A 14,340-nucleotide genomic window follows, 5' to 3' on the forward strand; every position below is an offset into this window, starting at 1 on the left:
CAGTGGTGGCTAGTCAATTCTTAAATTGGGCATAAATGTTTTTCCTGACCAGAACAAATAGATGTTTTGAGGTTCACCCCCAAGAAATGTAGTTAAATAATGCATCAAAATGTAGCATAATATGACACCGAGCCGGTCAAGTGGCACAGCGAGTAGAGCGCTCATGTTGCATAATATGACACCGAGCCGGTCAAGTGGCACAGCGAGTAGAGCGCTCGCTTTGACATCCGTGCAGAGATTGCTAATGCAGGTTTGAATCCCGGCCGGGCCAAACTCAGCCTTTCATCCTTCCGAGGTCGATAAATGAGCACCACACACAGTGGGTAATAATAAGCAGCGCTCAGATACCTGAGGGTTTGTAGCGGTATATAAATGCGAAATTATTATTATTATTATTACATTTGAAGTCTGTGAAAAGCCATAGAATTTATCATCAGTTCTTTGGGAGGTTGCATGAAATATTTCAATGGAATCCAGATTGCCCACAGTACACAGGAGCATTTTTAACACATTTTCATACTGGCCATCCCCAAACAAAGCCATGTTTATTTTATACATTTTTAAGAAGCGCACATAACCCAGAGGCATCTAGGTGCTGGTTACACTTGTGTATGAAAGCGATACAAATAAAATATCACTTCATAGCATAAAGAAAAAAATGAGGACGGGGGAGGCAGAAGGAAGGGGACGGTAAAATAAGTTGAAGACAAAAGTCTTAAGATGTTTCCTGAAGGAGTAGTATGAAGGTTCATTTGGAAGATGTGGTGGTAGCCCATTCCAAAGGGTCAGCGCACAGGCAATGAAGCTTGCTGTGGTTGGGCGATGTTTGTAGGCAGATCTGATAGGCCTGGTAGAGAAATGTTTTTTAATTTTCTCAGTGATGTATTGTGGTGCCTCGTTAGTGATACATTTGTCGGTAAGTAAAAGTGTCTTGAACTTGATTTTGTCTTTTGCAGGCAGCCAGTGGACAGCTTTCCTGGCCTCTGAGATGTAATTGTGTCTCCCAATGTAGAGAGCTACTCAGAGGGCATTGTTTTGAGTTCTTTGTAGTTTATGCAGGTTTTTGTCAGAGGTCCCACAGAGTAGGGAGTTGCAGTAGTCCAATTTAGAGCCTATTAGGGCCCTTGCAATTTTTCGACGGTTCTGGGAGGAGAGGAAAGGTTTGCTCGCATTGATAAATTTGATGGCATACCACGATGAGGAGGCAATGTGATTGATTTGGTGAGTCATGGTGAGTGCAGAGTCGAATTAAACACCCAGAGTTTTGACATGGACTCTTGTGTCTGTCGATGGTGAAGGATTTGTAGGAGTCGTCCAGCCTGGACAGGCGGGCCGGTAATGAGGAGCTTAGTTTTTTCATTGTTAAGGCAGAGGCTATGTGCAGCCATCCAGGATTGGATAGTTTCATAGATGATGTTGATACGACGAGAGGTAGTTACCAGAGAGGGGTATGATAATTTGTGTGTCGTCGGTGTAGTTGATATATGAGATACCGAGGGCATCTAGGTGGCCGAAGAGGGGTTTGGTGTACACATTGTATAGAGTGGGGGAGACACAGGAACCTTGAGGGACACCACAGGAGGTAGGGATGGGGGTGTCTGAGGCTTCTCCCGCAAAGACTCTGGAGGATCTGTTAGCTAGGAAAGAGGCAATCCATTTGGTCGCGTCTGGCGGAAAGTGGGCTGAGGTAGATAGTGCTAGGCAGAGAAGCTTGTGATCAACGAGGTCGGAGGCGGCTGACAGGTCAGCAGCAGGAGGAGTGATAGAGAGCCCTTGTTGTTGGTGATGTCAAGTTGTTTTTTTACATCAAGGAGGGCTGTTTCAGTGCCATGTTTGGGGTGGAAGCTGGACTGGCGGGTTCCTAAAATGTGGTGGTGTTCTAGGAATAGTAGTGAACACAAAGTGAGCATGACAAGTTCTCTTTTTTTGTAAGGAACAAGTTACTTACCTGTAACTGTTGTTCTCCAGCATGGGCCTGGCATGGATTCACATGCTCATCAATATTCCCCGTCGTCAGGCTGGGAAACCTCGGTAAAGAAAAAATCAGTTTCAGTTTCGTTTCTGAACTGTCATTCTACTAGTAACCAATCACTGGTCTCTGGGTCATACTGCCCCCAGCCAATGATTGCCCTCTACCTAAGCCCCTCCTCTGGCAGCCATCTTCAGATTTGGTAGTATATACAGTGGCAGTAGGACCAAGAGAAGGCTGCAGAGGGGTAGGAGGGAGGGTTCACATGTGAATCCATGCCAGACCCATGCTGGAGAACAACAGTTACAGGTAAGTAACTTGTTCCTTCTCCAGCATGGGGTCTGGCATGGATTCACATGCTCATGAATACAAGAATACATAGCAGTACCCACATGCACAACCACGGGAGGTGGCAAGACTCAACATTAAGCATCTCTTACCTCCTCACCAGGCCCACCTTCAGGCAAACAGGTTGTGCAGCACTGCCTGGCCGACTCTGGACTCCTCCCTGGAATCCCGGTTGACGCAGTAGAATCTTGTGAAGGTGTGCGTCGACCTCCACGTAGCAGCCCTGCAGATGTCTAGCAGGGGCACACCAGATAAGAACGCCGTGGTAGCAGCGATCGCTCTGGTCGAATGGGCTCTCGGGTGGCCGGGCAAGGGTCGGTTTGCCAACCGGTGACAGTGCATGATGCAGCCGGAGAGCCATCTGGAAATGGAAGCCTTTTAGAGGGCCTTCCCTTGGTTCACTGGTCCAAAGTTCACAAACAGCTGTGATGTCTTCCGAATACTCTTCATGCGGTCCACGTAGAACTTCAGCGCTCTAGCCACATCCAGCGAGTGCAAAGTCCTCTCAGCCGGCGACAAAGGCTATGGGAAGAAAACAGGCAACACCAAGGGCTCGCTGAGATGGAAGTCCGACGGCACCTTGGGCATGAAGGAGGGGTGAGTCCTCAGCACCACCCTCGTCTCGTGGAATGTCAGATATGGCGGTTTACAGGAGAGGGCCTGGATCTCTCCCACTCATCGTGTGGAGGTGATGGCCACAAGAAACGCTGTCTTCCACGACAGGAACTTCAACGTTGCCGAATGCAGCAGCTCGAATGGCGGTCCCATGAGCCTAGTCAGCACCACGTTGAGCTCCCACACCGGGGTCGGAGCCTTCACCGGCGGGAACGATCGGAACAATCCTTTCATGAACTCCTTCACCAGGCGATGAGACCATAGAGATGACCGCACTGGAGTTCTGGCGTAGCGGGAGATAGACGCCAGATGGATCTGGATGGAGGCATGTGCCAGCCCCGCCTTGGCCAGCGATAGCAAGTACGGCAGCACTTGAGGGGCCGTAATCCGTAGAGGGTTAATCTTCTGTGCCCGGCACCAGGCAGAGAACCTCTTCCGTTTGTGTCCATAGCACTTGAGAGTCAAGGACGCCCTGGCCTTTGCAATCCCCTCCTTGCAGTCCGTGGGATATTGTACCCTCCAAACTCTAGGGGTGCAGGAGCCAGGCCTGCATGTTCAGCGACCCTGGGTCATGGTTGAGGATGGCTGACCAGAGCTGCGTCCCCGGTGCTCTCCAAAGGAGCAGGAGCTCCCCAGCACCCACACGCTCCTCATATCTGAGGGACCCTCCTCAAGTCGAGGAGGTAAGTTGCAGGCATATGACCAGCTGCCTCAACTCCCTATACGGCCCACTACTACGATCGCTATTTTTCACCTTTATTATTAATAATATGCTGCCACCTACGTTCGAATTTGGCCTGATCCACTTTCCAAGGCAGTATGCCTAAGAGCTCCTCTGCTGTTGTCGGAGCTCTCTAGCACTGCAAGTGTATTAGCGCTAAGCTGCACTTCCCTAAAATGGCCGCCGCCAGAAGCGCCCACAGTGCCTGATCGTGTCCCACCTGGCTGCCTGTCCTCACCGCCCTCCACGCTGCAATTGGCTGGCCTACATAACCAATCCCAGGCAACCGGCAGGCGTGAGCCGGCTAAAGGAGTAAGGCGTAGGAAGAAGGCTCCAATGCTGACTGGAGCTGCGTCCCCGGTGCTCTCCACAGGAGCAGGAGCTCCCCAGCACCCACGCGCTCCTCATATCTGAGGAACCCTCTTCAAGTCGAGGAGGTAAGTTGCAGGCATATGACCAGCTGCCTCAACTCCCTCAACGGCCCACTACTACGATCGCTATTTTTCACCTTTATTATTAATAATATGCTGCCACCTACGTTCGAATTTGGCCTGATCCACTTTCCAAGGCCGTATGCCTAAGAGCTCCTCTGCTGTTGTCGGAGCTCTCGAGCACTGCAAGTGTATTAGCGCTAAGCTGCACTTCCCTAAAATGGCCGCCGCCAGAAGCGCCCACAGTGCCTGATCGTGTCCCACCTGGCTGCCTGTCCTCACCGCCCTCCACGCTGCAATTGGCTGGCCTACATAACCAATCCCAGGCAACCGGCAGGCGTGAGCCGGCTAAAGGAGTAAGGCGTAGGAAGAAGGCTCCATTGCTGACTGGAGCTGCGTACCCGGACTCTCCACAGGAGCAGGAGCTCCCCAGCACCCACGCGCTCCTCATATCTGAGGAACCCTCTTCAAGTCGAGGAGGTAAGTTGCAGGCATATGACCAGCTGCCTCAACTCCCTCAACGGGCCGCTACTACGATCGCTATTTTTCACCTTTATTATTAATAATATGCTGCCACCTACGTTCGAATTTGGCCTGATCCACTTTCCAAGGCCGTATGCCTAAGAGCTCCTCTGCTGTTGTCGGAGCTCTCGAGCACTGCAAGTGTGTTAGCGCTAAGCTGCACTTCCCTAAAATGGCCGCCGCCAGAAGCGCCCACAGTGCCTGATCGTGTCCCGCCTGCCTGCCTGTCCTCACCGCCCTCCATGCTGCGTTTGGCTGGCCTACATAACCAATCCCAGGCAACCGGCAGGTGTGAGCCGGCTAAAGGAGTAAGGCGTATGAAGAAGGCTCCATTGCTGACCGGAGCTAACCGAGCGTACCGAGTTACCGGTTGCGCTGGGCGACTTTCAAGTTCTCGAGCAGTTAGCCGCGCTCATTATACGGTGAGACCAAAATGCCGCCTAAACACCTTCACTATGAGGAACTATAAACACTAAGACATTTCCATTACGTCCGCATGGATTATTTGCTGTCTGTCTTCCCCATGAAGTACCTTACGGGTGTTCCTCTTCTTTGCTGCTAGACCAATTTAAATTTGCAGACGCCTTACGCTGAATCCTCAATTTAGAGTCTTGCCAATGCCCGCTCTGTTTGCCTTATGTTCGCTATCATTTGGAGCCTCCTTTTGCTTAAACACGCCAGAGGTCTTTGTATTAGACTGCTACACCCCGATATGGACCTGACTCTGCATTCTGCAAGATGTCTAGCCTTTCATATTCATAGGCACGACTAATGTTGACTGTTGTTTGCATAGTACCATAACTTATTGCTACTAGGGTCACTGCTGTGTAACACTCTGCGTTATCTTGCATTTAGCGTGTGGATTATTAGTGCTTGTCAATACTATGTGCATGCTCCTGTGTGTAATCGCCCTGAACAGGAATATCTACTCCAACAACCCCCCTGTAGCTCCAACAGACATCTGCTCCTAGACTATATTAGGCCAACATGCCCCTCTCCAACAGCCTAATAGCCACAGATTCGCCTAAATACACTCTCAGTATCCTACTTGTTAGATTACTGCCGACCCTTCTCTTCCTCATACGCCACACTGGTGGGATCATACCTAACCACAACACTGCCCCCATCCACTACACACTTCCGTACCGCACCATCATTATGCCTTCCTTTGCCGACCATACTAACCTCTATCTTAACAACCCAGCCCTATGGATCTAACACTTTGCATCTAGACCTCTACCAAACATACCATGCTCCATCACCCTGAGAAATGCCAGACTTGGGTCGAGACTCATCCACGCCTCCCACCACTCGGCGCATCTTAACAAACAGTCACTGACCTCCACCTCGTCCTCACCTATGCCAAACCCACCATCACCCCACACTAACCTCCCCAACACAAGTATTATCAAGGGTGCGTTAATCAATGTCAGATCACTCACGACACACGCTCTTGAAGTGGTGGACCTCATCCTCGACCTTGACTTCATAGCAATCACCGAAACTTGGCTTCACGCAGCCTCAGGCCCACTACTCTCCCTTGCCATCCCCCCAGGTTATAACATTATCAAACATGACCGTAATTCTAATCAGTCCAAAGGTGGTGGCATTGCCATTATCCATAAAAATACCTTAAACTTCCACCTCTCCTCCACGCATCACTTTTCTGCAATGGAAGCACTGACAGCTAAACTAGCCGTTACCCGAAACCATTCTATCACCTTCCATCTACTCTACCGGCCACCTGGGCCATTATCCACCTTCACTGAGGACCTCTCTAACATCATCACTCACAACACCAAATCCAAATCCCAAGCCATGATAATGGGGGATTTCAACTTAGGCCTCTCTGACCCTAACGACACTGCGGCCATGGCTATTGACAATATGCTTATGAATGCAGGATTCACACAGCTCATAAACCAACCCACCCATGCCAAGGGCAGAACCCTTGACTGGCTAGCCGCCCACAATTGTCCTATCAATATCACATCTAACCATCTGACCACAACCTAATCACGTTTAACATCCAGTCCAAACCTGTCAGCCCCTCTCCTAGCATTTCACCTGCTACGGACACACGTAATAAACGTGACATCACCTGCGACAGACTTCTCCCACTTCTCCTCCCTGCTCTCAATGACCAGATTCGCACATGTTCTGACCCTACGGCGCTGGTTGACACATTTAACTGCGCTTTGCAAAAAGCTTTAGATATCATCGCCCCATCTAAACTGAGAAAATCCAAACCTCGAGCCCACCTAAACTCCTGGTTCACACCACAGCTTAGAACCTTGTGCAAAGAAAAACGAATTGCGGAATCACATTGGAAAAGCAACCAGTCTCCAGCCAACAAATCGTGTCTATTCCTGGCTACCCTCAATTACAAGGAAGCCATACTCCAGGCCAAAAAAGACACGTACAATAAACGCATAGACCAAGCCAAATCTAACACTAAAGAATTGTTCAAAATCCTAAAAGAACTTGAAACTCCTGTCACTGCTCCAGATACCTGCACCAAAGATAGTTCTTGGTGCACCAAAATCCAAGAGGCTAGATTGCCACTCTCCAAACTAAAATTAACAACAAACAAACCAGTTTACAATCTGACCCTCAACCTAACCTTATCCCTACCCTAAACCACCCCATCCCAGATTCTCTGACTCCTTTTAGCTTCTCTCCACTCTCCATCTCTGAAGTGGAAAAGATCATTGCTAGCCTTAAACCTTCCAAGTGTCAAGGCGACCTTTGTCCTGCGCCCATCATTAAGGAAGCAGCTCGTGACCTGGCACCATTCATCACCACGCTCATCAACTCCTCCTTTAGCTCTGGGATTGTACCTGACAACCTAAAGGACGCGTGGGTCATCCCTCTTCTGAAAAAACCTACCTTGGACCCTAGTATACCCACAAATTACAGGCTAATCACTACTGTCCCATTTCTTCTAAAAATCCTTGACCAAGCTGCTTATCTACAAATCCAAGATTACCTTGAATCAAACAAACTTCTGGGACTTAGGCAATCTCGGTTTCGGCCACGCCACGGCACGGCACTGAAACCGCCCTTATTGATTTAAAGACACAGATCGAAGATCTAAAAGACAAAGGCAAACTTGCGCTATTACTCCTCTTGGACCTATCGGTGGTCTTTGATCTCGTCAATCACGAAATTCTTTGTCACCACCTCAAATCAGCTGTTCACTTCTCAGACAAAGCTACAAACTGGATTAGCTCCTTCTTAGACAACAGATCAATGCGCATGTTCTCTCCTCTAGCAGCTGCCCCACCCGCACCTTTCTTCTGTGGCGTGCCACAAGAATCGTGCGTTTCACCCACGTTATATAACGTGTTCACCAAATCCCTTTTCAATATTTGGGACTATCTGGGTGTCACCTACACCAACTACGCCGACGACACACAGATACTAATCCCTATCACAGGTGACTACACTGCTGACTCCCGCACTTTCAATGTCATCTACCAGGTCATCCAAGCGTGGATGGCTCAACACGGACTCTGTCTAAATGATGAAAAGACAGAGCACCTCATCCTTGGCTTGCCACAAAAACTCACCAAGCGTGACCCTGCGTTTCAGTCCTTCTCCATCAATGGGAATACTATCCCAACCGCTAAGGACACAAAAACCCTTGGGATCTACATTGACTCGACCTTATCCTTGTCTAGACAAACCAACTCAGTCTCTTCCGCAGCGGCTTATACTTGTAAGCTTATTACAGCCTGCCGCCCTTTCCTCCCTACAGCCAACTGTGTGACCCTGGCTAGGACCCTTGTACTATCAAAGGTTGATTACTGCAACGCCCTGTACCTAGGCACTAATCACTGTAACTTAAATAAGCTACAAATTGTCCAAAACAATGCAATCAGAGCGGCCCTTAACATACCTAGGCGCCAACACATATCTGACACTAGACGTAAACTTCACCGGCTCTCAATCCCACACAGAATTTCTTTGAAATCCCTGACTCTTACCCATAAATGCCTTCATAACCAAGCTCCTTGCTACCTAGCTAACAGATTTGCCTTCCACAGTTCCACTAGACCTCGCAGAATGGCCCAAGCCAACTGCCTTGTCATCCCTCGATTTAACCTCCAAAGATCAGGTGGAACCAGCTTCCCCATCATGGCAGCTAAATTATGGAACTCACTCCCCAATGAGCTTAGAGCAGAAACCTCCTTTCTGAGATTCAAACACCTTACCAAAGCTTGGTTGTCCTCCAAAGACATCTAAGGAACAAGTTACTTACCTGTAACTGTTGTTCTCCAGCATGGGTCTAGCATGGATTCACATGCTCATGAATAAAGAATACATAGCAGTACACACATGCACAACCACGGGAGGTGGCAAAGGCTCAACATTAAGCATTACATCAAACTCAACATTAAGCAATTCTTACCTCCTCACCAGGCTCCCTTAGGCGAACAGATTGCGCAGCACTGCTTGGCCGACCCTGGACTCCTCCCTGGAATCCCGGTCGACGCAGTAGAATTTCGTGAAGGTGTGCGTCGACCTCCACGTAGCAGCCCTGCAGATGTCCAGCAAGGGCACACCAGATAGGAACGCCGTGGTAGCTGCGATCGCTCTGGTGGAATGGGCTCTCGGACGGCCAGGCAGTGGTCGGTTTGCCAACCGATGACAGTACATGATACAGCCGGAGAGCCATCTGGAAATGGAAGCCTTTGAGAGAGCCTTCCCCTGAATGACAGGTCCAACGTTCACAAAAAGGTGTGACGTCTTCCGAAAACACTTCGTGCGGTCCACGTAAAACTTCAGCGCTCTAGCCACATCCAGCGAGTGCAAAGTCCTTTCGGCAGGCGACAAAGGCGACGGGAAGAAAACAGGCAACACCAAGGGTTTGTTGAGGTGGAATTCCGACGCACCTTGGGCATGAAGGAGGGGTGCGTCCTGAGCACTACCCTTGTGTCGTGAAAAGTCAAGTACGGGGGCTTGCAGGAAAGGGCCTGGATCTCTCCCACTCTTCGTGCAGAGGTGATGGCCACAAGAAACGCTGTTTTCCACGACAAGAACTTCAATGGAGCCGAGTGCAGAGGCTCGAACGGAGGTCCCATGAGCTTGGTCAGCACCACGTTGAGCTCCCACGCCGGGGCCGGAGCCTTCCCCGGCGGGAACGATCTGAACAGTCCCTTCATGAATTCTTTCACCAGACGATGAGACCACAAAGACGTCCGCCCCGTGGTTCTGGTGTATCGGGAGATCGCAGCAAGATGAATCTTGATGGACGCGTGCGCCAGTCCAGCCTTGGCCAGCGTCAGAAGGTACGGCAGTACCTGGGGAGCCGTAATCCATAGAGGGTTAATCTTCTGTGCGTGGCACCAGACAGAGAACCTCTTCCATTTGTGTCAATAGCATTTAAGAGTTGAGGACGCCCTGGCCTTTGCAAGAACCTCTCTGCAGTCAGCCGGTATGTCGTATCCTCCAAACTGTAACGCTGCAGGAGCCAGGCCTGCAAGTTCAGCGACTTCGGGTCGTGATGGAGGATGGAGCCTCCTTCCCTGGAGAGAAGATCCGCGTCCACTGGCAGCTTGATTGACGGGGACGCTGACAAGTCCAGAAGGTCCAGGAACCATATCTACCTCGGCCAAGCAGGTGCGACGAGGATCATCCTGAACCGTGACCTCTTGAGCTGGTTGATGAGCCGGATCAGCAATGGCAATGGAGGGAACGCGTATAGAAACAGGCCCTCCCAGGGGAACGAGAAAGCATCGCCCATGCTCCTCGGCTGGGGAAACCTGCTGGCGAACCTCCGGCACTTGGAGTTCGTCGCCGTCGCGAACAGATCGATCTGGGGTGTGCCCCACCGTCGGAAGAGGCGGTCCACTAGATCCTGTCGTAGTTCCCACTCGTGGCACGAGCGCAGCTCTCTGCTGAGCGAGTCGGCGATGGTGTTTTTTTATCCCTGCCAGATGAAACGGCACCAGAAACATCCTTTGGGCGACGGCCCAATGCCACAGATCCTGCGCCTCCTTGGACAGGGCTGGGGACCTGGTTCCGCCCTGCTTCCTGATGTAGAACATGGTGGTGGTGTTGTCGGTGAAGATCCTCACCACCTTGCCCTTGAGGGACGGCAGAAAGGACCTGAGGGCCCAAAACACTGCACGGAGCTCCAGGACGTTGATATGGAGGGACTTCTCCGTCGGAAGCCAAAGGCCTCTCGCGTGCAGAATTTCGGTGTGCGCTCCCCACCCTTCCAGGGAGGCATCCGTGGTCACTGTCTCCTGGTGGCCGGGGGTCTGGAAGTCCATGCCTGCCGTCAGATGCGCGCAGGTGCCCCACCACCGGATCGCTCGTCGGAAACTCTCGTCGTGTGATCCTCTCCTCGAAGCAGCCCGTCGTCTGGATCCAGCGTGCGTCCAGGAACTCCTGCAACGGGCGCATCCGGAGCCTGCACAGGCGGATGAGGTAAATGCAAGAAGACATCATTCCGAGGAGGGACTTGATGGACCTCACCCTGGCCGCGTCCGCGACCACCATCCGCTGCACCTTGCCCAAGATGGCCCTCGTCCTTTCCTCCGACGGAGAGGCCAGAAGCAACACTGTGTCGAGCTTCGCTCCCAGAAATAGTGCGTCTTGCGCGGGCACCAGGTGGGACTTGGCGTAGTTTATGGAGAATCCCAGGTCCGTGAGTAGTTGGACAGTCCTTGCCGTGTTCTCCACGGCGAGCTCCTTCGTCTTTGCTCGGATGAGTCAGTCGTCCAGGTAGGGGTAGACGTGGATCCCCTCTCGGCGCAGCTGCGCCGCCACCGGTGCGAGGCACTTGGTGAACACCCTGGGTGCCGACCTCAATCCGAAGGGAAGGGCTCTGAACTGGTAATGACGCCCCTGGACCACGAACCTGAGAAACTTTCGGTGTCCCTTTAGGATGGGAATATGGAAGTAGGCATCCTCCAAATCCAACAACGACAGGAAATCGCCCTCCTCCAGTTGACCCAGGACGTGTTGGAGGTGACCATCCGGAACTTCTGTGCCTTGATGAATTTGTTCAGTCGTCGCAGGTCCAGGATGGGGCGCCATCCTCCCGTCTTCTTCTTCACGAGGAAGTATCTTGAGTAAACTCCGGAGCCCCGAAGCCTCTTTGGGACGAGCTCGATGGAGCCCTTCTTGAGCATCGCCTTTACCTCCAAGAGAAGTTGAGGGACGTGATGTTCTTTCCTGGCCACAGAGGGAACGCGCGGGCACTTCTTTAGAAACTCGAACGCGTGACCCTGAGCTAGGGCGTCCAGCACCCAACGGTCGGTGGAGATGGACTCCCACACGCTGACGAAGCTCGCCAGCCGGCCTCCCACCGGGGTGCTCCGGTGGGGGCCCGACCCCACGGCCGGTTCAGTCCTGCTTCGACGAGGCTTTGCCGCCTTGACCTCCTTGGCGACGACGGTGGGGTCCGCCTGACTTGCCTCGTCCCCTGTAAGCTTCCTGTGACGACGAACGGGCCGCTTGACGGTAGGTGGAAAATCCGCCGCTGGAACCTTTGGAGGCACCCTGTTTGCCTCCGCCGCTCCGAAAGGGCGGCCGCCGCTGCTGAAGAACCCCAAGAGCCCGGGCCGTCTCCGTGTCCGCCTTGATGGCTTGAAGGGAATCGTCCACTGTTTTCCCAAACAGGTTGTTTCCGTTGAACGGCATGTCCAAGACTCTGGTCTGCACGTCCTGACGGAAGTCAGTAACCTTGAGCCATCCACGCCGCCTAAGGCACACCCCGTTGCCCAACTGGCGAAAACCAGTGTCCGCGATGTCTGTCGCAATCGTAATGGCATGGTCCGACGTCACCTCTCCTTCCTGCAAGATCTCTGGGGCTTCCGCCCTCTTGTCGTCTGGTAGGAAGTCCAGCAGGGGGGCCAGCTTGTACCACAACTCCCTGTCGTAGTGGGCTACGATAGCCAAGGCGTTGGCCGCCTTAATCGTCGTCGCTGCCGATGAGATGACTCTGCGTCCCCTAGTGTCTAATTTCTTTCCCTCGCCGTAGAGGCCGCGCCCCCCCCGCTTTCTTCCTGGCCGCCGCGGAGACGACCGAGTCCGGGGTCGGCTGTGCCCGAAGGCATAAGGGGGCCGCGTCCAGGACCCGGTACTTCTTCTCGTACCGATCCCTTCTAGCCGGCGTCGTGGATGGGTTCTTGAGGAGGGCGAGGCCCTCATCCCAAATATCATCAAGTAGAGGTACAGCGAGGACCGTCTTCCTCTTGGCCTCGCGCCGTTGATAAAGGAAACCTTCCTTCTTCTCTTCCGGGCAGAGCTGGAAAAGCTCGGATGCCCTGGCGATCATGGAGTGAAACGATCCAATCTCGTCGGGCGGGGAAGCCCGGGTGGGAGGTGACGACAGGAGATCCTCGTCGTAAACCTCGTCGTCTGTACCCGTCGCGGCTGTGTCAGTCCCCGTATCATCCCCACGTGTCGTGGACGGGGAGGAGGGCTGAACAGGGCGCGATGGCTAAAAAGGAGGTGGAGGATGAATCCTTCTTCTCTTAGGGGGAGGGCTCCCAGAAGGGCCTGGCTCCGGGTCCCCCGTCGGGAGCGGCTCCTCCGTTGGGGGTAACGGCAGTCTCGTCCTTATCTCCGAGCATAAGGACTGTATAGCCAACAAAATGGCCGCCGAGTTGTCTTGCGGCACTGGTTGAGGGGAGTCCGACGGGCGGACAGGAGCCCCGTCGGCACCCTCGACATTCTCGTCGTCTCCTACGTCGGGGTCCCTCCCGATGGGCTGGTCTTCTTCCACGCCAACGCCGTGGCTTAAGACTTCGATCAACAACTCCTCAGAGTAAAAAGGACTCCTTCCGCGGTGGCAGGGAGACTCTGGGCCCCGAGGTCGCCACCACTGGTGTAGCCTCCACAGGCTGAGCCAGGGCCTCGGCGACTGTCTCGATAGAGGCCTTGGCCGGATGGATCAAGGCTTTCACCACCTTAGGTGCGCTCACCGCCTTCTCCTTGGGGGGAGGGTCACCACCTCGCTCCCCCTCGGATGGGGCCTTCGAGCTCGACCGGGGTCTCTCCAGGAGCTTCACCGGGTGCTCGGCCTTCCTCTTACCCGAGCCAGAGCGTTGGGGTTGAGCGGGGAGGATGCGCCCTGCCTGGCGCCGGTAGAGCCCGACCGTTCGGCGCTCCCGGTGCCAGCGGACTTGCGGTGCTTGGCCTTCTGTTGGACCCCCGTCGCCGGGGCGCCCTCAAAGGTCTTAGAAGACCGCTCGGACTTCTTCTTCTTCTCGCCTGACGGGCTCTTTCCTTCCAGCCAGTTGGCGAGACGTTGATGGCGGTCCTTCATGGTCCGCTCCGACATATTGCCGCAAAACGCACAGTCCTTCTCCACGTGCATCTTGTCCTCATGTAGGCAGTAAAGGCAAAGGGAGTGTTCGTCCTCCTTAAAGACATTCTGAAGCTGGCATCCAGGGCAGGCCCTGAACAGCTTTCCGGGCGTCGAGCTTCCCTTCTCCTGGGCCATGTCCGAGATGGGCCTGAGAAACTTCTGGAATCCTCCAAAGGCGTGGCTCGACGAAATCTTCACCCTTGAGGGGTGTAGAAGAAACCGACACGGGTCCCCGTTGATCGGATGAAGAAACGGTGGAGCTTGAGGCTCTTTTGACCGAAAAAAGAGAAAGTTTTTGAGAAAAAAACGTGAAAATCGCACTAACGCTCGAGAGCAATAGCACGAGGATCCCAACACTTGAACGTGTGGTAAAAATCTGAAGATGGCTGCCAGAGGCGGGGCTTAG

Source organism: Ambystoma mexicanum, chromosome 3p (genome assembly GCF_040938575.1).
Source record: "Ambystoma mexicanum isolate Mex_15411 chromosome 3p, UKY_AmexF1_1, whole genome shotgun sequence".
In the NCBI taxonomy this organism is placed as follows: Eukaryota; Metazoa; Chordata; class Amphibia; order Caudata; family Ambystomatidae; genus Ambystoma; species Ambystoma mexicanum.